The 23250-nt window shown below is 42.8% G+C and overlaps 1 long non-coding RNA gene across 1 annotated transcript in view; it reads left to right on the forward strand.

The window, feature by feature from the left end:
- Positions 1-23250, forward strand: part of LOC121486297 — a 50665-nt gene that overhangs the window by 3116 nt on the left and 24299 nt on the right. The window contains exon 2 of the long non-coding RNA XR_005986597.1: positions 18133-18319. This is a non-coding gene — a long non-coding RNA (uncharacterized LOC121486297). The remainder of the gene's footprint in view (positions 1-18132; positions 18320-23250) is intronic.

A 23250-nucleotide genomic window follows, 5' to 3' on the forward strand; every position in this document is an offset into this window, starting at 1 on the left:
GGCATGCTGCTCAATAGTTGCTGCCTATTCGTGCTGTGTGGCTGCAGAGACACATGATTCAGGAACATAGTGGTTCCCCAAATCCTCCTAGCAGTTGGATTTGTGTTACTTAAGGTGAGAATTCCTGTTTAGGGTTCTATAGAAAAATGGTGTCCATATATGTAATAGATAGATAGATAGATAGATAGATAGATAGATAGATAGATAGATAGATTTTAAGGGATTGGCTCATGTTGATTATGAAGAATGGCAATTTCCAAGATCTGCAGGGTGAGTTGGCAAGCTGGAGACCTAGGAGTCTGAGTCTGGAGGCCTAAGAACCATGAGAAGCAAGGTATGGTTCCAATCTGAAGGCTCAAGACCCAAAAAGCTGGTGCTTCAGCTTGAGTCTGAAAGCAGGGAGAAACCAATGTTCAAGATGTCAAGGAGAAGGAATTCCCTCTTAATCCCAGGAGATCAGCATTTTTGTTTCATTCAGGCTTTCAACCAACTGGATCAGGCCCACCCACATTAGGGAAGCCAATCTGCTTTTCTTAGTCTACCAATCCCAATATTAATCATACTTCTAAACCTCCTTACAGACATACTCAAGATAATGTATGACCAAATATATGGGCACCCTGTGATTCAGTCAACTAGACACATAAAATTAACCTTCATGATTTCTTTTTCATATTTTTTTCACACTTAGACTCTCTTGTTCTTTTCTTTTGATAGTATTTCAGAAAGGTAGCTCAGAGCTTGGGTGTCTGGGTTAGAGAGTCTGGAAAAATGCTCTGGGGGGTGGGTAGGGAACCAGGCATCTTACCAGTTGCCCTTTGCTCTTCATAGTGCTAATGTTTTTGAAAACAGTTTTTGAAGGAACTTCTATCTTGTTCCTATCTCCTGGGACAGTTCTTTGAAGTAGAAGAGCTAACTTTGATTATTCTTGAGAAAGTACAGACAATATAATTACAACCTTCCTATATTAGGTGTTTACAATGCTCCAGGTACCTTATATATAAAAAAAGATATTATCTCTACTTTCTAGAGGAGAAAACTGAAGCTCAGGGAAGTTATACACTTTGCTTAGATTTCACACACTATTTAGTGTCACAGTCAGGATGTTAACTAAGGCTGCCTAGTGAGAGCCTATGTTCTTTTCACCAAAGTTTGCACTGAACTGTACAGTTTAGGAAACACTTGAACATGCATTATCTTTGCTGAGCACAGCATTCCCCAGTGAAGTAGATATAACTATAATTTTAGAGATGGGAAAGTGGTGTTTTCAAAAGTTCGTGTAATTTTTCTGCTCCCTAATATCATACATCTAGTAACTGGTAAAGCTGAGCCTCAAATCCAAAATTTCTATAATAAAAAGGTAATTTTGTATCTAAAAAATTCATGAGAATACTCATAAATGTAAAAGGAAGGAAAAAAAATTCTCTGCCTCCATTTCTCCAATGTGACTGAAAGGATACCAGTATACACTGAGGCCCACTCTGACTTATCCTCTGCCTCTGTTTTTGGTAAGTAGGAGCGAACCCTTATGCATGACCAATTTCACCCTCTAGTGCACTGTTATACTTTAAAATATATTAAAATTACATTGTTGTTAACTTTTAAGAAAGCATAATGTATTTTTGCTCTGGGTTCTGTGATGCTACTAAGACTGGTCAGATGCTATTTGTCTCTGGGAAACAAGTATGTTTCTTTATTTTTTTTTTTTTTTGTTTCTTTATTTTGACAAAGAAATCATTTTTATTATTAAATAAACAATAGGAGTTTACTGCAAAGAATTTTGAATATGCAAAAAAAACCCATAAAAATTTGTATTGTACAATGATTATGGTGTCGTGTTGTTGTTGTTGTTGTCTTACTGGGAATTTGGAAAGTGCCAAAAATCATAAAGGACAAAAAAGTTATCTACAAGCTCAGAAATTACCATTTTGGGTTATTTCTTTTCATTTTCACTGTTTTTAAAAATACAATTGGGATAATCCTTTAAATGTAATTTGTGTGTCTGTGTGTCTGCATGTTCTGTTTTTTGTTATTTTAGATTTTATCATAAGCATTTCCCCTTGTCCTTCTATGGCCTTTATTGTGTGCATCTTAAATGGCTGAATCTGTAGTTCATGGAGGGAATGTGCCTTTGTTTACATGATCATTTCTCTATTATTGGACATTTAGCATTGCAACTCCTGACTCCAAATCCCCCACATTCATCTATCTATCCATCCATCATCCTACATATCTATCTCTATTTGTTTTTAGCTTTTTGATTACATTGGTTCAAGTATTATTTGTGATGGCTTTGGAAGTATAAAAAAAAGCCTAGTAGCTTATTCATGAATACATAATAATGCTAGTGTTCAGGATTTAGTACGGGCCAAGCTCTATTTCAAGACTTTGAATACATTCTCATTAAAGCCCCTGCCTCTCACAATAGTAGATACTGTTATTATTCCTATTATGCAGATTAAACACAGAGGCACAGAGAGGTTAAGATAATTATCAGAAAAGCTGCCTGAGTGGCTCAGTCAGTTAATATCTGACTCTTGGTTTCGGCTCAGGTCATGATCTCATGGGTCTTGAGGTTGTATTTCGCTTTGCTCTGCACTCAGGGGGGAGTCTGCTTGAAGATTCTCTCCCTCTGCCCCTCCCTCCACTCTCTCTCAAATAAATAAATGTTTTTTAAAAAATATGAGTATCAGAAGGTACTCATTTGTTTTGAGCAAGCCATCTAGCTCACAGAACCTTATGCAAATAGGATTTGTTTTTTCTCATCTAGTCCGAGTATGGGCACTTATTAGCATTGGTTTGGAGGCTCTGTAACATCAAGACTGCAGTCTTGCTCTCTCATGCCTTTTGGTTTTAAAATGGTTGCAAAGGCTCTGGACATCACATCTCATTTGAGGGCAGGAAGAGAGTGAAACAGTTGGTGCTGACCCACCACTTCTGCCCCTTTTATCAGAAAAGCACATTTTCTTCCCAGAACTCCTTCTTTCACTCAGCAGAATTCTACTCATGATTCATTGTGTTTTATGTGACCACTGCCAATTGCAGGAGAGGCTGGAAACTTTTCCAACCTGTGGAGTGGAAGTTGATTAGAAGAGAGGGATTTGGTAAGCACTGTTGGGTCAGCCAACCAACAGTAGTCACCACAACATACTTGCTAGGGTTATGTGTTTGTCTTATTTGACCCAAGAGCCTATTTCATACAGGGACTAACACGGATCAGCTGGGATCTGCTGTTTCTCACATCTCTGGCCCAGATCAGAAGTGGCCCAGAGCCTGCGAAACCTCATCTCTCACTGAATATAACACCATATAACATATGCTAACATTTTTTTTTTTATGCTAACATTTTTCATCAATATTAGTGTCACTGCAAAGTGCTGTTAAAATAGAAGTGGTTTCATACATTATTTATCTGTAATGTGTCCACTGAGTCATTCTTTTGCTGAAGAGCTGTCTCCTTGGCATTTATAAACTGGGTAACAAATCTACAGCTCACTGGATTTGTATCCTCAGGCTGTGGTAGAGGGAGGATCCATGAGCTGTTCAGGTTGAAAAAAGTTGCTGTATCTCCTTTCAGCCCTGGGCACAATGATTAAATGTCTGGTTGCAGGTGAGCTGTGTGAACAGTGCATATTTCTGCAGATGACAGCTATACCCCACTTCATGAAAATACGGCCTTATTAGCTGGGCCCCCCAAAGTTTCCATCATTTATTAACACCTTTCAGTTGTGGTTCTAGAGCAGAAGTCTGAAGTAGCAATTCACAGGGGTGCTGTGCTCAAGGCCAGGGCTGGGGTGTGTGACATGCCTAGGATACCAAATTTAAGGAGGTACTTGCCTTCTGGCAGTCATGTGGCACCTTCCCTACCCTGGTTTTGTTTCACCCTCACTAGTTTCTAGTATTTAAAAATTGGAAAAATTATGCAGCAAAGATTTTTTGATCATTTCTATGTGCTGGATACTCTTCTAGTCTGTATACAGAATACATTAATGAATAAAATAGTCATTACTATCTTTATGGTACCGACATTGTAGTCAAGGGGAGACTTCATATATAGATCTAGGTTTCTGGCTTCTTGAAGTATCAGAAGAACTGGCAACTCTGGGCTGGCTTTTCTTCATGACAACCATCACTGGGATCTGGGGAGCTGGCACCTCCTTTTTAGATGTGGCTGTTCATCCCACTCCTCACCACTTCCCATTGTCATTTGATTCTCAGCATCCCTATGGAGAGAATACCATTATTATTATTATTGCCATATTGCAGATGAAAGGACTGAAGCTCAGAAGAAGTAAAGTGGCCCGAGGTTTTCTAGCTGTAGATGGTAGAGTGGGATCTGAACCCACTTCTGTGTGACGTCAGAGGTTGAGGATTTTGCCCCCATGCAGAGCAGTGATTCAGGAGGCAGGAATACAGAAATATCTCCAAGCAAAACATTCAGCCCATATAAGATCAAATTAGAGAGGTGTGTTAGCAGGAAACAGATGGCACCCTCAAATTAGGATAACTCAAGCAGAGTTTCATAAAGAAGCTATTTACAAAGGCGTGGGCGGGGTGTAGGGAAACCACAAGGCATAGCATAGAACCCCAGATTAGTAATAGTGGGGCTCCATTACCACTGCTATGGCAGATGAGGGGGTGGGTTACTGGGATTGGGGAAATAGGACTATTCATTGAAGTGAATGAAGCCAGTGGTTGGGGACCTTAAAGCAAGGAAATGTGGGGAATAAACATTCCAATCTCACCAGGTGCTCTCTACTTCCTGTGGCTCTCCCGCCAGTGCCAGACCCAACTAGAAGTCAGAGGGCAAGGAGCCATTGATACACTCCTGCAGGTCAGCCTCTGGGGTCACAAAGCAGGATGGGGATGAGAGGAGAGTGGCACAGGAGGAGCAAACAAAGGCATCTAGCACAAGGGGTGAGCCAAAGCCAAGGGCATTTTAGGGAACAGAGAGTGATGATGGGGGTAGAAGAATTAGGATAACTGTATTCAAGGTCCAGCTTTGACAAAGTCGGAAAAACAGCTCCTCTTTCTCATTTTCTTTCCCTGGCAGCCATGGTCAGCAACCTCCTCTACCAGAAAAATCAATTCCTTATCAGAGATTGCTCAAGTTTGTAACATGCATCTTGAGACTTTTATCTTGATGAATTCCCAAAGGACAAAAGGCTGAACCCTGAAGGGTGGTGGTACCTTCTTCCAGTTTTTCAGAGGATTGGCGGAGCACATTGAACCCTACCTGTAGAGAGCTTTATTTTAAAACATCTAAGATCTGTTTTTAAATTTCTCTTCTAAAATCTACTCAGCTTAATCCTTCTTGTCGAACACTCTATATCCTGCTAAACTGAGCCATATATTACCACCACTAAAAATCATTTGCTTGCTTTTAGAATTCTCAGTTTCTGAAATCAACTGGACCATGGCTTTGGATTTTCAGCAGAGGCTTTTATGAGTATTCCTTTCGGTGTTAAGTAACATTAATGAAATCAGGAGTACTTTCGGGGATGCTTTGATATTCAAATAGTTTATAAACCATATATCTGGTTCAGAAACAATGTGCTTCTGAGAATACATGGGGTCAGGTGGGTGGGGAGGGACAAAGAATTGCTGGATGAGAACACTCATAAGAGTAGCACGGTATCATAATTAATTTAGGGAATAGTGTGACACCATGGTAACCTTCAGCCTTTCCCCCTCTTTTTCCCTGTTAATAGAATTCCAGTATCATTCAGGGAGTAGACAAGTCATGTGTTTGAAAGTGGGCTGGCCTCCTCAGTTGCAGAGGGCAAATCATTTGTCCATTTCGAGCTTGATGACCTCATCCCATTTATTAACTGTTGGATTAGCCGGGGTGAGGAATGCAATTCTGACTAACAGGATGTGAGAGGTCTGCTGTGGATGTTTCTAGAATAGGTTCTTCTTGATGCTAAAAAGAGTGACATAGGAAGAAATAGTTGCTTTTTTTCCCACTGGATATTATCAGAGCTGCTTGGAATGCCTAGAGCTATGGTGGCCAGTTAATGACGTTTAGGGGGCCAAGTGGCATGCTGAGGATAGAGGATGCAAAGATGCCTTAGGACATCATAAGTCAGTTAACCACCAAATTAACCAACAGGTGCTCTCCTACTCCATGTCTGCATGTGAGACAGTGTGTTTCTTGTATTATTGCCACAGATATAGGAGGCTCAGATCTTTATGCATCACACAGATGCATGACATTCAGGAATGGAAGGGTAAGAGGAAATGATGAATTTTAAAAAAGATTAATTTCTTTGAGAGAGAGAGAGAGAGAGAGAGCAAGTGAGGGGAGGCTCAGAGGGAGAGACTCTCAAGGAGACTCTGTGCTGAGTGTGGAACCCAATGTGGGGCTTGATCCCATGACCCTGAGATCATGGCTTGAGCTGAAATCAAGAGTTGGATACTCATGTGACTGAGTCCTCCAGGTGCCCCAGGAACTGATGATGCTGATACATTGTTTTCCTAATTTTTCTTTGATTCCCACATAATATACAAATGTAAAAATCAATTAAAATGGAATTATTAAAAATAGAAATTGGAAGTCTCCTATAATTCTTTACTTCCTACTGCACATTAATGTAATGTTAAAAAATAAGATCAGAATAGTCATACTTAACATTCTGAATATCTTTTGTATGAACATATGTAGATCTACCTCCTTTTTAATAACTATAACATTGTAAGTATAGCTATATATCATATTTTAAAGACCTAATACAGGTATGCTTTAAAAAAATGTCACCCATGGATAACTATATGCATGAACCCCCCATCTCTGCCATCAGTCATCAATAGTAAGTTTTGCTGTCACTCAGGCACTTCAGGGAGAAGACGTGTGACACAGTGGAAGGGGCATAGGATTTGGGTCAGGCAGATTGGGGCCGGAATTCAGCCCTACGACACACCAGCTGTGTGATCTCAGAAAGTGATTAAACACTTTATCCCTCAGGTGTCTAATCCCTAAAAAAAAGGTGGGGGGATAATAAAACCCTCCACTTGAAATTGTTTTAAGGATTAGAAATAATGTATGAAAGCATCCATCACCCAGAATGGTTGTTTAATGAACAACAGCTTTTATTCTAAGAAAGGAGCCTCCTCCATGAAATGGTTTAACTAATTTTGGTTATCTTCACCGTGGACACAACGGACAAATACCTGCATGCACTTTGGAGTCTAAAATAATTTTCTGAAATTATTGAGCAGTTGTCCCCCAAACAGTGAAAAGTAGGTCCATGGAAGCAAATTATCGAAACTCTCAATGTGTCAGTCCTGTGAAGAAGATAGCATAAACATTTAACCTCCATTTCATGGGCAGAGGCTTGTACACAGAGTGTAAGCAATTTATCAAACAGGCTGGAAAAAGACATCATTCATAGTAAGATCTCAATAGGCTGGAGTGACAGGCTAAATTAAACAAGGTGAACTTTATTAAGGAAAAGTGTAAAATTTAACTGTTTGGTTTCTTTATTTTCGTGGTATAATATGGGATGGGAGAAATGTGATTTAAGAGCAGGTATGAAAAAGTCTTAGACGTTTTATGAGGCTGAAGTTCAATGTGAAGTCAGGATGTGATCCATCCGTCTAAACAAGCAAATGTAATCTTAGCCCTCATAAAGTGAAGCAGGAAATTCACAATGAGGAAGGTGATGCTTCCACTTACTTTGTCCTCATCAGATCACATGGTCTAACACTAAAATGGCTAGTAATTGACATGAAGGCTGAGGCTTTTTTTTTGCATGCCCATGGCAAATACAACTGATTAATCTTTTCGTGGAGTTTGGATGTAACCTCTGAGTCCCTCTCAACACTGTTTGTAAAGCAGCCAATATTTTTTGAATGCAGTTGGCATGCAAAATGAACGTATTGGTAACCAAAAGACAGCAGGCTTCTCCTATGATCTTCTAGGGTGGTAGCCCATACTTATATGGTTCACCCTTTTACCAATTACAACAGATCGAATGTAATATGGACTCTAGGGCTGCGGCTCTACAGGCTGCTTTGAAGAGCTTTATTCAAACTGGAGCAAGCTTGCCCAATCTGATTCCCTCTTTTGGGAATTTGAACTGTGGGGCCAGGGGTAGCAAATCAGACAGCTGGTGGCAGGCCCAGAGGCTCAAATGTTCATGGAGAGAGGCAGTGATAGAGGCTAACAGGGGGCAGAAGGAACAGAAGAAAACAGAAGCAAGAATGAGGAAGCAGAAGCTATGAGGTGGAGACAATCTCAAAGGAGAGGAGATAAAGAGCGAATGGCAGCAGCAGAAACCGTGGAAGAAGAGGCAGAGAGCCAGACAAAACAGGGAGACAGGTGTCAGGGCAGAGGCTTTGCAAGCACGTGAGGGTAGGTGGAGATTGGTTTGGGTGGGTGGATAGTGAGCTGCTCATCCCTGGTAGGATTCAAGGAGGGGCTGCATGACTGTAAATTGGTAGATAATTGCAGAGGTTTGCAAAGTCTGCAGGAGAGAGGAGGAGATTGAAAGGGGAAGTGTGAATTGGGAAGGCCCAGTAAATTAGGAACAGTGATTGAGGCCTGGCATCCTAGGTCCCTCCTTGCCTTGGTGACAGGGGGTGGGGCACTAACAAGTCAGTTGTGCTTCTGGGAACCTTAGGTGGGGCTTCTTGCCATTAGAGGCACACCCACCATTCTGGTCTCTGCCATGGAACAGATCCTGGCATTTAGAACCTGGATCCCACTTTGGGATTTGCTTATTTCCCTATCTCTATATTCTTGCCCCCTCATTAAACTCTATTAAGCAAAGGCAGAGACTCCAGTATTGGGGAAAACAGGTGGAAGCTATCTGATCCACTCACCCAAACCTCTTGGGACAGGAAGCTGCATCTAGGATAATGAATTCTAACGGACAGATTATGTTTAGTGGGTAAAAGTGTTGGTTCTGGAGTAAGAACGCTGGATTTATAATTGCATGCCTTTAAGCAAGTTCCTTCTCTGCCTTTTTTCCCCTTAGCTTTTACAATGAGATTGATACTATATGTTATAGGCCTGTTTTAAGATTGAGAGAATAGCACTCTGCCCAGCCCATGAAGAGTACTCAATCTATTTAACTATTATCATTGCAGGGTACCTGGGTGGCTCAGTAGGTTAAGCATCTGCCTTCTGCTCAGGTCATGATCTCAGGGTCCTGGGATGGAACCCCATGTTGGTTTCCTGCTCAGCGAGGAGTCTGCTTCTCCCTCTACCCCTCACCCTGCTTGTGCTTACTCACTCACTTTCTCTATCTGAAATAAATAAAATCTTAAAAAAAAACTATTATCATTGCTATTATTGTTGTGTCTCATTGAACTCCTGAAGTGTCTCTGAGACGAGTAGAGTAGGTTTTTTCAACTCCATTTTACTGCCCCAGGAACTGAGGCAAAGGATGGGTAAGACCTGGGCTGGCATCACAGTGCTTTACTCTTAGTGTTAGAATAGAAATTACACTTGGTTTTCATAACCTCAAGTGGCCAGGAAAAAGACAAATTTAGTATATATGTTCTAGAAGGAAGAACAGAATCTATTTTTTGAAAAGACCTATATGCATGTGAGAAACATTGTTCAAAAAGGTGTGGAGTGGAAAATACGTCCCCATCTTTCCCATGGCCCTAATCTCTGGTTTTCTGCAAATGGATTCTGGGCATTCCTCAGGAGCTATTTCATGCCTGTACCAGCCTAGTGTATATAGATTTCTGGGTGCTATTTCTAAAGCCACAGGCTGCTTCTGTTCCAGGCAAGGTGTGTGTACACACATATGCAGGGCAGGATTTATGAGGGCAGAAATGGTGGTTTGGGATCTAAGCTTGCCCCTAGAAAAAGAAGCCTGTAGGTCTTGGGCAGCACCAATGATAGACCAAGGCCAATGCTGGGTGGCTGCCTTCTGCCACCTTGGGGCTGGGGGCCTTTGCATTCTTGCTGCTGTTCAGGAAGGTACAGGAGTCTGATCTGGTGGTAGGAATGCTGGGCCACTTCCCTTTAAAAGCTCTGAGTCTGGCTTTTATTCTCTTTCTTAAAGTACTGCCATTTCCCTGCTCATCCTAAGCTGCCCAGGGAATCTTGAAGGGGGAATCCAAGGCCCCAAGGTGCTGTATTATCAGGCCTGGGGCACAGGACAGGTGGAGGGATGCAGGTCACAGTGGCCCATCTCCTTGGCCCTTCTTTCTTCTGAGGGAGAATAATAATAATCTTGCCACTTTCCAGCTTAGAGAAACAATTTTTGTGTTAGAAACATATAATTATTATTACTATTATTGTTTAACTTCTAGAAGCCATTCCATGACATACACAGAATGACCTTGACTGTGACATAGACAGAAGAGCCATTTTCTTTGGGAGCCAAGGGATGGGCCAGCCAAGAGTGCAAGTTCTTTCTGGGGTCTGTGGGGGCAAGCAGAGAGAGGCTGCTGAGATAAGACTATCCCTGTCAGGGCTGTTTCCCATGGCATTTAGGTGGCAGAGCAGATTTCCGTGCTTCCTGGTTGTTAGTTCTCTTCAGCCTTACTCTCTGGTTTCTCCTTTCCCTGGTCTGGACGTTAGATCTTTTGAGGGGAAGGTCTTGGTGTGCTGCTCCTCTGAGCATCCCTCTCCTGAGCATTTTCTGACACCTGGCCCTATTAATTAATTAATTAATTAATTAATTTGAAAGATTTATTCATTTATTTATGAGAGAGAGAGAGAGAGAAGGAGAGAGAGGGAGAGACACAGGAGGAGGGAGAAGCAGGCTCTATGCCGGGAGCCCGACGCGGGACTTGATCCCGGGACTCCAGGATCGCGCCCTGGGCCAAAGGCAGGCACTAAACCGCTGAGCCACCCAGGGATCCCTGACACTTGGCACAATTTAAAAACATTCTTGCCAGTCAGCTCCTCACTGGCCTATACTGGCCTGAGTATGTCCAGTCATGGGGAACTCACTTCCTGAATTTCTCCATTTCATTCTTAGATGATTCTAAAGAAAAGAGCAGAACTGGAATTTGTGGCCACGGCTGTTTGAATTGAAAGCTACTAGGCTCTTACCCTCTAATTCCTCTTTCACTTAAAAATCCTAAGGCTCTCACTCTCAGGGCCTCTAGGTCTTGGAGCATTTCTCTTAGGGTCAGGTTTCCAGTGGCCCTTCTAAAACCTGGGTGGGTGGGCCCATTGCTTATGAGAAGGGGTGTAAGTGTAGGAGAAATTCATTTGTCACGAGAGTGCATCAGGGAAGGGTTGGACAAAGTGACTTTGAAGGTCCTGTCCTTACACATTTGGGCTTCACATTCTCTCCTTCTATGAAGAAGCCAGAGTCTGATTTTTGGGACTTACTCCCAGTGCAAGGAGAATAGGCTGGAGAAGTTACTGTCCTGGGATGAGCCCAGCAGCTTTCTTCCTTTGCTCACTTTGCCTCTTTCTCCTCCTTCCCCCAACTGCTTCCTGCCTGGGGCGGGTAAAGACAGCAGCCCAAGCTCCTGAGCCCTGTTATTTAAAATTCAGCCATCACCATGGCAACCTGCATCCTGCTCCATTTCAACCAGAGATACAAAGAAGCAGTGAAAGGGAAAGTTTAATAAGATTTTTTTTTTTTTTTTTTTATGAATCTCACTGACAGTGTCCATCTTTTTGGGAAATAGAAATGTTCCATTTTAGTGGTGTTATCAAGATGTCATTCATTTTATGCCCCTGGGCTTCTTTCTGCAGGGTCAATGTCATGCTTGCTTTTTAGGGGCTGCTTAACATTTCCCCTTCTCTTCCTTCAGAAGTGGTGAGGGTCTTATTTGCCATTTAGGCTTTTTTGAAAGGGTTTGGAGTTGGGCTAACTCTAGGGCACGTCTGTGGCTTTATTCTCTCTTCTACTTCCCTGGCATCACATCAGAGTCACATTAGGCTACTCAAAGCTGGAAACGTCTTTCAAGATCACTTCCTCTGCAGTGCTGTTTTTGTTTTTGCCTGTCTAGCAACTGTACCCCCACATTTTGACCCCCCATACCCTGACCACCTTCCGGAGTGGTGGGCCTCTGGTTGTAGCAATCGTGTGATTCAGGTGGGTCCCAGAATTTCCCCTGACTACAGTGATGAGCATGTGGCCCAAAGACACCAGTAGGACAGTCCTGGGACTTTTGTCTGATACTGTTGAGAGAAAGTCCCACTATTTTTTTCTGCTAAGGGGCTAAAACGTGGAACTGCTAGAGACCCCATATATAAGGAACCTGGCCACCAGGGGAGCCACACAGAGGGAAGCAGAGCTGAAGGATGGAGAAGAGAAACCAGGCTTAGATGACGTTGCTCAATATCCTGGATTGAGTCAACCCTGAATCCATGGCTTTTCAGTTTCGTGAGCAATATATATCCCCTTTTTGCAGTTTAAGTTGGCTTTCTGACACCTGAAAAGTGGTGGTTTTGAGGTTACATTCCCCAATATCCTGATTTTACAAACGGGACAATGGAGAGCCAGTGCAGGGAGGCATCATCCAAAGACACCCAGTGAGGTGGCCTCGGAGGTCAGTTCTGATATCCTCACAGCCTCTCAACCCATTTGTCCTTCAGTTCCCAGGCAGATTTTCCTACTACAGCAGAGAAAAAAGCTGAGACTGTGAAGGCTGACCATCAAAAAGTGTAATTATGGTAGACACTTGCCCAGCTCCCTGCCCCAAGGGTGTGATGAGCATTTGGGGTGATAGTCAAGAGAGGTCTCCATCTTTAGAAGATCTTTCTGTCTTTTACAGACGCCGAGAGTCCGAGACATGGCAAGAAGGGCACTAATCACAATCTTTGTGCCGCAGCCCTGAAGCCCCGAAGCCCTGAAATGTAGTTCTCTTTTCTCTGTTAAGATGAAATCTGTGTTTTTTTTTTTAAATCTGTACACAGATGTAATTCAGTCATTCAACCAACACTTATGATTTTATTAATTCCATTGAAAACTATTAATTGAAGTCCTCCTATGTCCTCATTGCTGTTTTAAAGACATAGATTCAGTAGTCGACAAAGTAGCCTTGGTGTTTGTCCTCAGGGAACTGACATTTGAGCGTGGGCGTGGAAATAATCCGAGAAACACAGACTCAGCAACCATGAAAGAAAAATACCTGGTGTCCCGAGAGCTTCTGATGAGGGCGCATCTCGACCGCTAAGGGGAGGGAAGCTCTGACCTGGGATGAGCAGAAGGAGCCGGAGTCAGCCAAGCAAAGAGCGGGGATCAGGGCTTCCAACTGGGCACCACCTGGGAGGAGCAGGGGCAGGACCTTGCATTCATTCACGCTGGTGATTGCTGGCGGAGAGGGGCGCCCTATACCACTGTCCCTCTCCTTTGCTATTTTAGATCCTCGGTTCCTGCCTCCTGGGATTCTCAGAGCCGCAGGAGTCTCACGAGGCCCTGAGTCAGTTACATAACCTGTTTTCAACCCGGGATCCTTGGGGCTTGGGCCTCACCTCTCCGCAGGTTCGAATCTGCTGCGAGCTAATGTGTGGTTGGTTGCGTTTTTGTGTGTGAGGTTGAAAAAACTGTCCTCTAACGAGGTCTTCCTTTTATAGAGAAGGACGGGAGTTGCCTCTCTCTCTTCTCATCCAATTTCCCTTCCTTGCGTTGGTCTAGGGAATGTGCCTGCAGCAAAGCTTGCTGCCACTAGGGGGCAGGAGCGCCAAGGCAAACGACGAAGGCTGCGCCCGCGGCCGCCCAAGCCTGCAGGTGAGAAGCGCAGGGGCCGGGGCTCGCGCAGGTGCGGGACGCGCCAAGCTCCCAGCTCAGGTACACCAAGCCTATTTACAAGGATAATTCCATTCGCAAGGATGCTAGTGCCAGAAAAGAAAATTTTAAAGGGGGCTCTTGGTGAGGGAGGTTCCTGTTGTCTGTAAACCAAAGGAATGGGAGTCTTGAATTAAAATGTAATCTTGAAAAAAAAAATAAAAAAAAAAATAAAATAAAATGTAATCTTGAGGAGTCCTTTGAAAAGTGGATAGGATCCAGAGGGCCCCATCCCCAGTTCCTAGTGTGCTGTGTGGCCCTGCTCAAGAGATGTAAGCCCTCTGGACCTAGCCTGCTCCTTCCTTAAAGGATGGCAGGATGTGTAAAGTCCCTTCAGGTTCCAAGTAGATGAGACTGGGGACCTCCTCCCCCTCTTAGATACCCACTGGCATAATTTCTGACTTTGGGGGCTCTTTCATATGAGGGAGTTTTGTTTTCTGACTCCTACCTCCTTTCATTTAGTGTTTTAGATGAAAACACTTTAACACAAAGGAATGAAGAGCTACAGGTGGAGTTTTGGCAGGGGGAGAGAGAGAGAGAGAGAGAGAGAGAGAGAGAGAGGGAGAGAGAGAGACTCTTGGCTCTTTGAAATCACACCATGACAGTCAGAATCTGCTTTGCCTTGATGAGGATGAGGCATCGGATCTGCCGGAGGGGGGTGGGGGGGACTGGATGACTATCTGTGAGAAGCATTTCTCTCCCTGAAACTCACGTTAAACCCTCCGCTATCCTGGAATCCAGAGCCTTACTGGACTAACTCAGGAGGCTGCCAGCTTGAGAACAGCATGAAAACAGGACTGCTCTGGGAACGCTGAGTGGTCTATAAGGACTTTCCTGCCTTGTCATTGGAGAATTATAAGATTTATGCCCAGACAAGACTGTGTCTAGGAGGCTGGGTCTCATCAAAAGGTGGAACTTCGGTCTAAAGCCACAGTTTTGTTCTAAGAAGGGCCCCACCAGACTGGGTTCCTAAGGACCCACTCCTGTCTACACTCCTCCTGCTGCCTCAAGCTGGGGGAAGATGGTGGATTGGGTTGTCTTTTCATGGACTCTGCTATCAAACATCATGGAGATTAAAAAACCAAACCAAATCAAAACAGGTGACAACAAAAAACCTGTATAAAAACCTCCTTTCTCTGGTAGCATCAGTTTCTGGGATTCACATTCCTAGACACCTTTGTCCCAAAATACAGAGTGGGAGGGATCATCAGGGGTGAGGTGAGGACTCTCCTTCCTCTTTGGGGACCCCTTCCCATCTCCAGTGACCACTGTCTCCCACCCCTGTGCTGCCTTATTGACAATAAGCAGCTGCTTCATGAGGCGGCCGCCATTCTTACTTAGCAAGATATTATCAATACTTTCAATTTCCATTAACATAGGTTAGCACTGTCTTTTTTTTCTCTAAAGATTATTTTAATTTTGAGATACATTTGTGTGTGTGTGTGTGTGTGTGTGTGTGTACTCTTTAATCCCTTGAGATACATTTTAATGGAAGTTCATTTTTGGTTGGGTGGCATCAGCAACACCATTTTTAATGACTACAGAATGTTCTATTATGACTTCCCCAAGATTTTTGTTTGTAAAGATTTATTTATTTATTTATTCATGAGAGACACACACACAGAGAGAGAGAGAGAGGCAAAGACACAGGCAGAGGGAGAAGCAGGCTCCCTGCAAGAGCCTGATGCTGGACTTGATCCCAGAACCCAGGATCACGCCCTGAGCCGAAGGCAGGGGCTCAACTGCTGAGCCACCCAGGCGTCCTGACTTCCCCAAGATTTTAATAAGTCCTCAGCTCCCCACTCACCCCACCCATTGCACACTCCATAGGTTGCCTCTCTTTACCTTGTCTTGGGGGGGGAATCACAGTATCTTAGGGATCATCCTCTCTAGGCCGTTCATTCTACGGAACCGGGAAATGGCTTCTGCCCATGGCACACTAGGTAGATTGAAAAGTGAGAAGAGACTTCAACACCTGTGTGCTGAGCAATTTACAGACTATTAAAAATGTCCCCTTACACATTTTTACATTCCCTTCCATTTTGAGTCTCTACTGTCATCAGCTGACTGCTTATTGGTCTGACCCTCTTTCCTGTGCCTTAAAGTGGCATTTTAAGACCCTCTTTACCCTCTCCCTGGTCTGTCACACTCTGTATCCGCCAGGATTGAATTTCCCAAGGGTGACTGCCACACAAGGCCTGCAACTCAGTCACAAGATGGCTAAATATAAACTGTGCAGACGGCAAATAAGCCTCCATGATCATCTGCTCCTTTGTTTTGCTTATTATCCTCCCAAATCAGGCTGGCAAGTCACATGCGCATTGTCCATGCTGGGCAGGACCTGGTGAGTGTTCATGTCTGACAAGACATGCCAAACAGAGACAACTCTGCTGTGAACTGAGTTGTTCCCCCTTTCTAGTGCAGCAGGGCCTGCTTTTCAGATAAAGCCCAGAATCCCCAGCTTTGATTTCCAAAGCAAATCACTGCAAATCACATCAATGTTGGGAATGGATGTAATGGTCTGGCCAAGGACTGCATGTGGCGAGTTAGCCAGGGACCTGAAACCAGGAGCAAAGGGACGCTGGGTGTGGAATGTGTCTCATCTGTCTCCTCTGTGTCTTGTGTCCCTCAAAGGAGGTTGGTAAATGGGGAACAATGAGGTCAGGGATTTGGGGTCCTGTACTATACAGCTACCCTACCATGTTGAGATGTAAAGATACTGACTTTCAGAGGCACATATTTTTAGGTGAGGACTTGTGATTGATTAGTGATGTCAGATGTGGACTTGTATTTGGTGGGTGTTAATAGGCATGCTGAATATTTTCCATCTGTGATCTGGAGGAAAGAAATCTCAGTAGATATGATTTATTAATATGTAGGGTGGAATAGAGCTGCCTGAAAGTTACAGGCTTAGCTGAAGCCCCAAACAGTTGTGTTGAAATAGCCAGTGTTCAGGACCCCAAAGAAGATTGGTTTCCCAGAGAGCTGAGGTCCGTTCTTAACCTTGGGTGGCAAGGAGGCAAGGAACAGGCAAGAGACACTATTTGGAAAGGACCTGGAGTTTGATCTCTATCACGAAAGGTCAAAGGGCACTGATGGCCTCCATTGCTCATCTAATGGATATTTTTTTTAGCCTTTATCTTAAATGAACCCCTATTAGTACTTGGTGCTACTGGCTATTTCTTCTTGAATTATGTTCTTCCCTTTGTTAAAAACACTATTCTGCTTTTCCTTCTGTCTCTCTGTTTTCTTCTTAGTTTCTCTAGAAGTTCATCCTACCTACTCTGCCATTAAATGTGATGGTTCCTCAAGATCTGGCCCTATACCCAGCTCTTTTCTTACTTTGTGATCTCTCTTTAGGTGATCTTATCCTAGCCAATGACTCCAATTCCCACCTATGTGGATATGCTTGGCATTTTATATCTGAGCTATCCATATCCACTCAACTCCAATGGCCTATTTGACATTTCTACTTGGTTTCAAAGGCACCTCAAACTCAATGCATTCAAAAGCAAGCCTACCATCTCTCATCTGTGCCCCACTTATCTGGGTCTCTCCTGTTCTTTCCTATCTTATTGAACCATACTGTCTGTCATCCAGTTAAGTAAGCCAAAGATGTCACCTGAACATGCCCCCTTCTTCTCCTTTCACATGTCCAATCCATCATCTAGCCTGGATGATTTTGCCTAACAAATATTGAATCTGTCCACTTTTTCCTTTCATGACCACCACCCTAGTTCAAGCTACTTTCATCTCTTAGTTGGACTGTAAATGGGACACCCCATGCCACCCCTCATTCTTTTCCTTAAATTCATTCCAGTTCTCAAGTGGTCTTTGTCAAAGGGTATGTTGGATCATCCATACCCTTCTTTCTACTACCAGGATTTCTACTTTGGTGCTGGCCTCCTGTTCACTGTGGTGCTATCAGAAAGACAGTTAATTAAGATCCCCACATTCACATAGGGTTCTCATTGTCAAAGTGCTCTTGTTCACATTGTCTTGTTTAGTTCTCACCTAGCCCCATAAGTGGGTCACAATCCACTTAGGACCTTATCTGTTTCCCTTGGAAATGGGCTCTGAGAGGTGAATTAGCTCTTGTAAGGTCATCCAGTTGGTCAGGGAGGACCTCCAGCCTTCTGACTCCTTAGACAAGCCTCATTGCTTCCCCCCTAGTCTAAAGAGGGCTCCAGGTTAGCCAGATGCTCTGTATAATGCATTCCAGCAATAATAGTCTTGAGTCTGTGGTTTGTAGGGACCATGAAGAACTTGTAAAAAACATTTCAAAGCAAACTTTATAGGTGAGGTTGAGAGAAAAAATTTGAAGTGAAACTTGCCTTTCTTTAGAGTGAGCTTCAGATCTGTAGCCCAGAGACAACAGATTAATTCTCTCCCCCTTGTATATTCTTCTGTGGCCTCTCAGAGACAATGACTGGAAGTTGGATCACAGCTTGATTGTTACCAGAGAAGAGCTAAACGGTTTTAATCCTGCTTAAGAAAAGATTGAATATGGGAGGAATGAAAACCCTCACTGTTTTGACAAAGAGTTCAATGAGAAATGCAAACAACCACTGTGAATGAGCCCCTGTGACAACTTGAAATAAAAGCAGGTGAGTCATAGGAATGGAGAATTTGAGGAAAGAGAATCAAAGCAATAAAGGGCCAGTGTTTGTTCCCAAATGTGATCCACATAGTTTAAATCTGAGAACACATCAGAAGTTTCTGTATGTGGTATGGATTGCTACATCTTCTCTTAGGATGTATGAATTAAGGGTTTCTCAAGCTGCAAAAAGGTTGTTAACAGACTGAATGAGTCTAGGAGGGACTCTTTTGATGAAATGGCCATTCTCTCTCTCTTTTTTTGGTGCTGAAAAGCAAATCATCTTTTCGTTAACTTTTATAATCATTGATTTGGTCTATTAATTTATCTAAGATTGCAAAGTGGGAATATGCTAATTCTATTATTCCCTCTTTATTTATTACCTAGAATATACGTTTATTTAAAAAATTATTTAATAAAAATTTTAAGAATTGAAACTCAATTAACACATAATTGTTAATTAAAATTAGTTTCAGAGGTAGAGGCCAGTGATTCATCAGTCTCATATAATACCTAGTGCTCATTACAGCATGTGCCCTCCTTAATGTCCATCACTCAGTTACCCCATCCCTCCATCTCCTGCCCTCCAGTGACCCTCAATTTGTTACCTATGATTAAGAGTTTCTTATGGTTTTTCTCCTTCTCTGATTGTCTTGTTTTATTTTTTCCTCTTTTCCCCTATGATCCTCTGTTTTGTTTCTTAAATTCCACATATGAGTGAGATCACATGATAATTGTTTTTCTCTGATTGACTTATGAAATGTTCATCCTCCATAAACTTTTCGTTAGGCTGGACGCAAAAACACAGATATTTCTCTATCCTGGGCATGCCTATGACAAATGGCCAATCTATAGATCATGTAGAGCAGGGATGGTAAATAAGTTTTAACTTCCTGTAGGATCTCTTCCTTGATATGATGATGACTGTCTTGAATACTAGGATGAGAAAGATTTTTAAGGCCAGACGTGGGCTTGATGGGGAAAGGTATAGTGATTGATTAGCAATATCTGCCATGGCTAAGAATGAGGTAGTGGGAGTGCAAGTACTGACTTGAATTAATGCTACTCAAAGTGTCGTTGGCAGCTAGCTGTAGGCCTACAAAATATTTGGTACTCATGATGAAATGATTATGGAAATGGTAGGTAAGCATTTAGAAACTTGATAGCAATTTGACATTGCTGCCTCATCCAAGCAAATAATTTCTGTATTTTGTAAAGTATTGATCTCTGATGGATTGAAAATGAAAACAAAACCTGGCCCTTTACCAGAGATAGTTGGAGAAGCACTAACCTGGAGAAATCTATTTGACCCCATTAGTTCCTGTGATCTATTCTGAAATGCCCTAGACTTGAGGAGCTTATGAATGCAGCCAAAGTGCTATACACATCAACATTTACATGGACTCATTCACTGAACATGGGTGTTTGCCAGCTTTCCTCCTCTTGCTTGGCAGAAGGAATAAGATAATAACTACTCAGACTTTGCCAGAAATGCCTTCCTGGCCTTCTCTACCCATTTCGACTTTCCATTTATTCCATAAAGCCTTCACTAACATCGATTTCTTCCAGTAGAGAGCCGGTGAGGCCAGCAATGAGGTTATGTCATTGAAGGTATTTGGAGAGCAATCAGAGAGAGGTCTTCAGCATCAGCTGTTGAGTTGGCCTGGGTGGCCACTGAGATCATGCATTAATTCATCCATTCATTTACCTTTTCATGCATTCTTACTCATTTATCCTGTCATTCAACAACTCTTTGTTGAATGCCAAGTACAAGCCTCATAGTACCAAGTACTCGGACATAGTGGTGACCACAGCTGACAAGTTCTTTACTTTTATGAAACAGACGGTGTAGGAGGAGAGATTGATATCAAACCAATAATGTATAAGTAGTGATACAAATCCTAGTAGGTGCTGTGATGGGGAAGCATTGGTTGTTCTGAGAATATTAAGTAGTTGTGCTATCCTAGCCAGAGCTTCTGGAAAAGCCCCCTAGAAAGTGATGTGCCTGCTGTTGTGGCTAGATTATGATGGATCACTGGAGAGCAAAGGAGATGACTTAAGGTGATCCTGGTGAAGTGGGTATGGGACACATTGTGCCAAGTCTTTCAGGCCACAGAAAGAGTTTGCACTCCATACCAAAGACAGTAGGAAGCCTGATGGAGTTACAGTTATGGTTAGGACATGTTCTCTGCTCTCAAGAGGCCATTAGGCAGGCCGGGGAGAAAAGATACCTAAGCAGCTAACTACAGTGTAATATGGTCTGGGTTATAAGAGGTATCCATGCAGATGGGAAATGATGGGGCTGGGGGCTGAAGTTATTTGACAGAAGAAATTTAACTACGTTACTCTCCTGTTTTAAACACTATGTAGATGCCTGTCCTTAGAATATAGACAAAATCTTTTTACATGACCCTGAATGATTGGTTGCTCCCTCCTTCCTCAGAGTCTTCTGCAGCATTCTCTCTCTTGATTTCTCCACTCCTGGCACCCTGACTGATCTTTCCTTAGATCCCCAGGTACACACATTTTCTTCCTATTGTGTGGCCTTTTGTTTGGAAGGCTCTTACAATGCTCCCACCCCTCCCCTATCTGCTTTCCTGGTTTTCTGATTTTTTAGGTTTCAGCTTAAATATCCCTAGCTCCCCAGAAGACCCTGTATGTATGTCCCCCTATTAATGCTTAAGGTAAGTGGAGTTGTTTGTTTGATGATATGTTTAATGTCTGTTTCTCCTAATGCAGTAAACAATACATATTGAACAAATGAATGAATGAGAAGACAGCTAGCTCGGCTGGGAGGATAGCAGCACTGGTATGAGAGACACTCACATGGGGTGTGGAGTTGGGGTGGAGGGAGGAGAGGTGGGGCATGGCCACATAGCCATTTTCTCTCTGCTGGCTTTTCCTCTCTCCCAAGCATGTGTAACATGAGCCACAACATGATGGGGCTCTCTGAAAGGCCACTTTCAAGGATTATTCATGCCAATCCTTAGCTCTTTAGGGAAAGCAAACATCCCTGGTGGATAAACTGTGCTTAGTCCTATCTGTGAGTTATAAGAAAACCCTTCAACCTTAAGATTGCTCAGAGCTAATGAGCTTCTTTTGAGGTATGTCACCCAGCAGGATGACAAGCATGTATGTTGAAAAGCTGGTGACTAGGGCAATGGTCAGGCATAGCTGAGACTGACCCTCTGGGCATGAGGCCTTCCTGGCCTTAGGGCTTTGTTTAAGGACTAGGAAGCTCAATGTCTGTAAACTTTCCTGTTTGAGTCATCTATTGCTTCATAATAGCTTATCCCTGAGTTTTGTGGTGTAAAATAATGACTGTCATTTAATATCTCTTCCTGGTTTCTGTGGGTTAGGAGTTCAGAGCACAGGAGGGCATGACATGTCTGGGGCCTCAGGTGGGGTGGGTCAAAGGCTGAATGCTAGAATCATCTAAAGGATTATTCACTTATAAGTCTGGCTGTTGATGTTGTTGGCTAGGGACCTAGCTGGCTGGGAACCTTGTTGTAGGTTCTTCATGTGCCTGGGCTTCCTTACGACCTGGTGATTGGATTCCAAGGCAAGTGTCTCAAGACAGGGAGCCAGGTGGAAACTGAATCCATTTTAGAATCTGATTCTAGAAGTTGCACAGCATCACTTCTGCCATATTTTATTTGTTAGAAGAGAATCACTAGATGTTCCTTATGTTCAAGGGAAATTAGGCTCTACTTTTTACAGGCATGTTTTAAAACCACCATATTCCCTTTAACAAAAGTTTAGCAAAGACCCTGGAATAGTGATACAAGCTCAAATGTGAAAGAATGGCATTATAGCAACATTTTTTTTTTTTTTTTTTTAGATTTTGTAGGATCCTATTCTAGCCAGTGTTTTGTTTTTGTTTTTGTTTTTTAAGATGTTATTTATTTATTCATGAGAGACATAGAGAGAAACAGAGGCAGAGACACAGGCTCTGCCTGAGGGAGAAGCAGGTTCCATGCAGGGAGCCCGAAGTGGGACTCGATTCCAGGACTCCAGGATCATGCCCTGGGCTGAAGGCTAAACTACTGAGCCACCCAGGCTGCCCATAGCCAGTGTTTTGATAGCTTCCTCCAGCCTCCATCTCCCTGACACCGTGGTTTCTGAGAAGCTTCTCTATCTTTGGTTAAATAAATGTAGGACAATCTGATTTTATTACGTGTACATGAGTATAGAGAGTCCATTCATAGTTCACCTGAAACACTGCAAACATTCTAGTCACTGTCCTGGAACATTAGGCAGGTTCTCAAAGTTCAGTATAAATCTGTGATGCTTAGAGCTTCCCCAAAATAAAATAAATAAATAAGCCATACTAATGGTGAAGAGTTATATTTAAGGGAAGGTTCTTTGACTGAACTAGTTTAAATGTTAATTTTATTACTCAAGAGGGCACTTTGGAACTCCCTGTCATTATCAAACAATTAAACTCTAGTTCCTTATTAATTTTTACTGCCTTCCTAGGGTAATTAGTGGCACATAATGTGAATTGCATCCCATTAATGAATAGATTTTTGAATGTGAGTGGGCAGAGCTTTTTATTTGGCTATCCAACAAGACAAGGCCCACAAAAGGAAAAATGGTGGGCCCTTCCCAGGATAGAGGGCCTCTGCACAACTTTCTGAGTCCAGAGTTAACCCTGGGAATACCCCCATGTAAAACACCCAGACACCAAGCTTTCAGGAAGGCATGATGGTTCTGGCTTTTTTCTTGAACTCAAAAAGTTGGTGGTTGGAAAATGGATAGTTCTTTTGGAACAAAGATTTGGAAACCAAAACCAGGATACTGAGATTTCTGAAGTCCTAAAGGATGTTATCACATAGGGATTCATCTTTCTGGTTTGTTGAAAGTACCATTTATGAGGTGAGTCACCTCATATTTGCTTGGTACTTTGCTAGGCATCATGAGTATATTATTTTGTTCTCA

This window comes from Vulpes lagopus, chromosome 3 (genome assembly GCF_018345385.1).
Source record: "Vulpes lagopus strain Blue_001 chromosome 3, ASM1834538v1, whole genome shotgun sequence".
NCBI lineage: Eukaryota > Metazoa > Chordata > Mammalia > Carnivora > Canidae > Vulpes > Vulpes lagopus.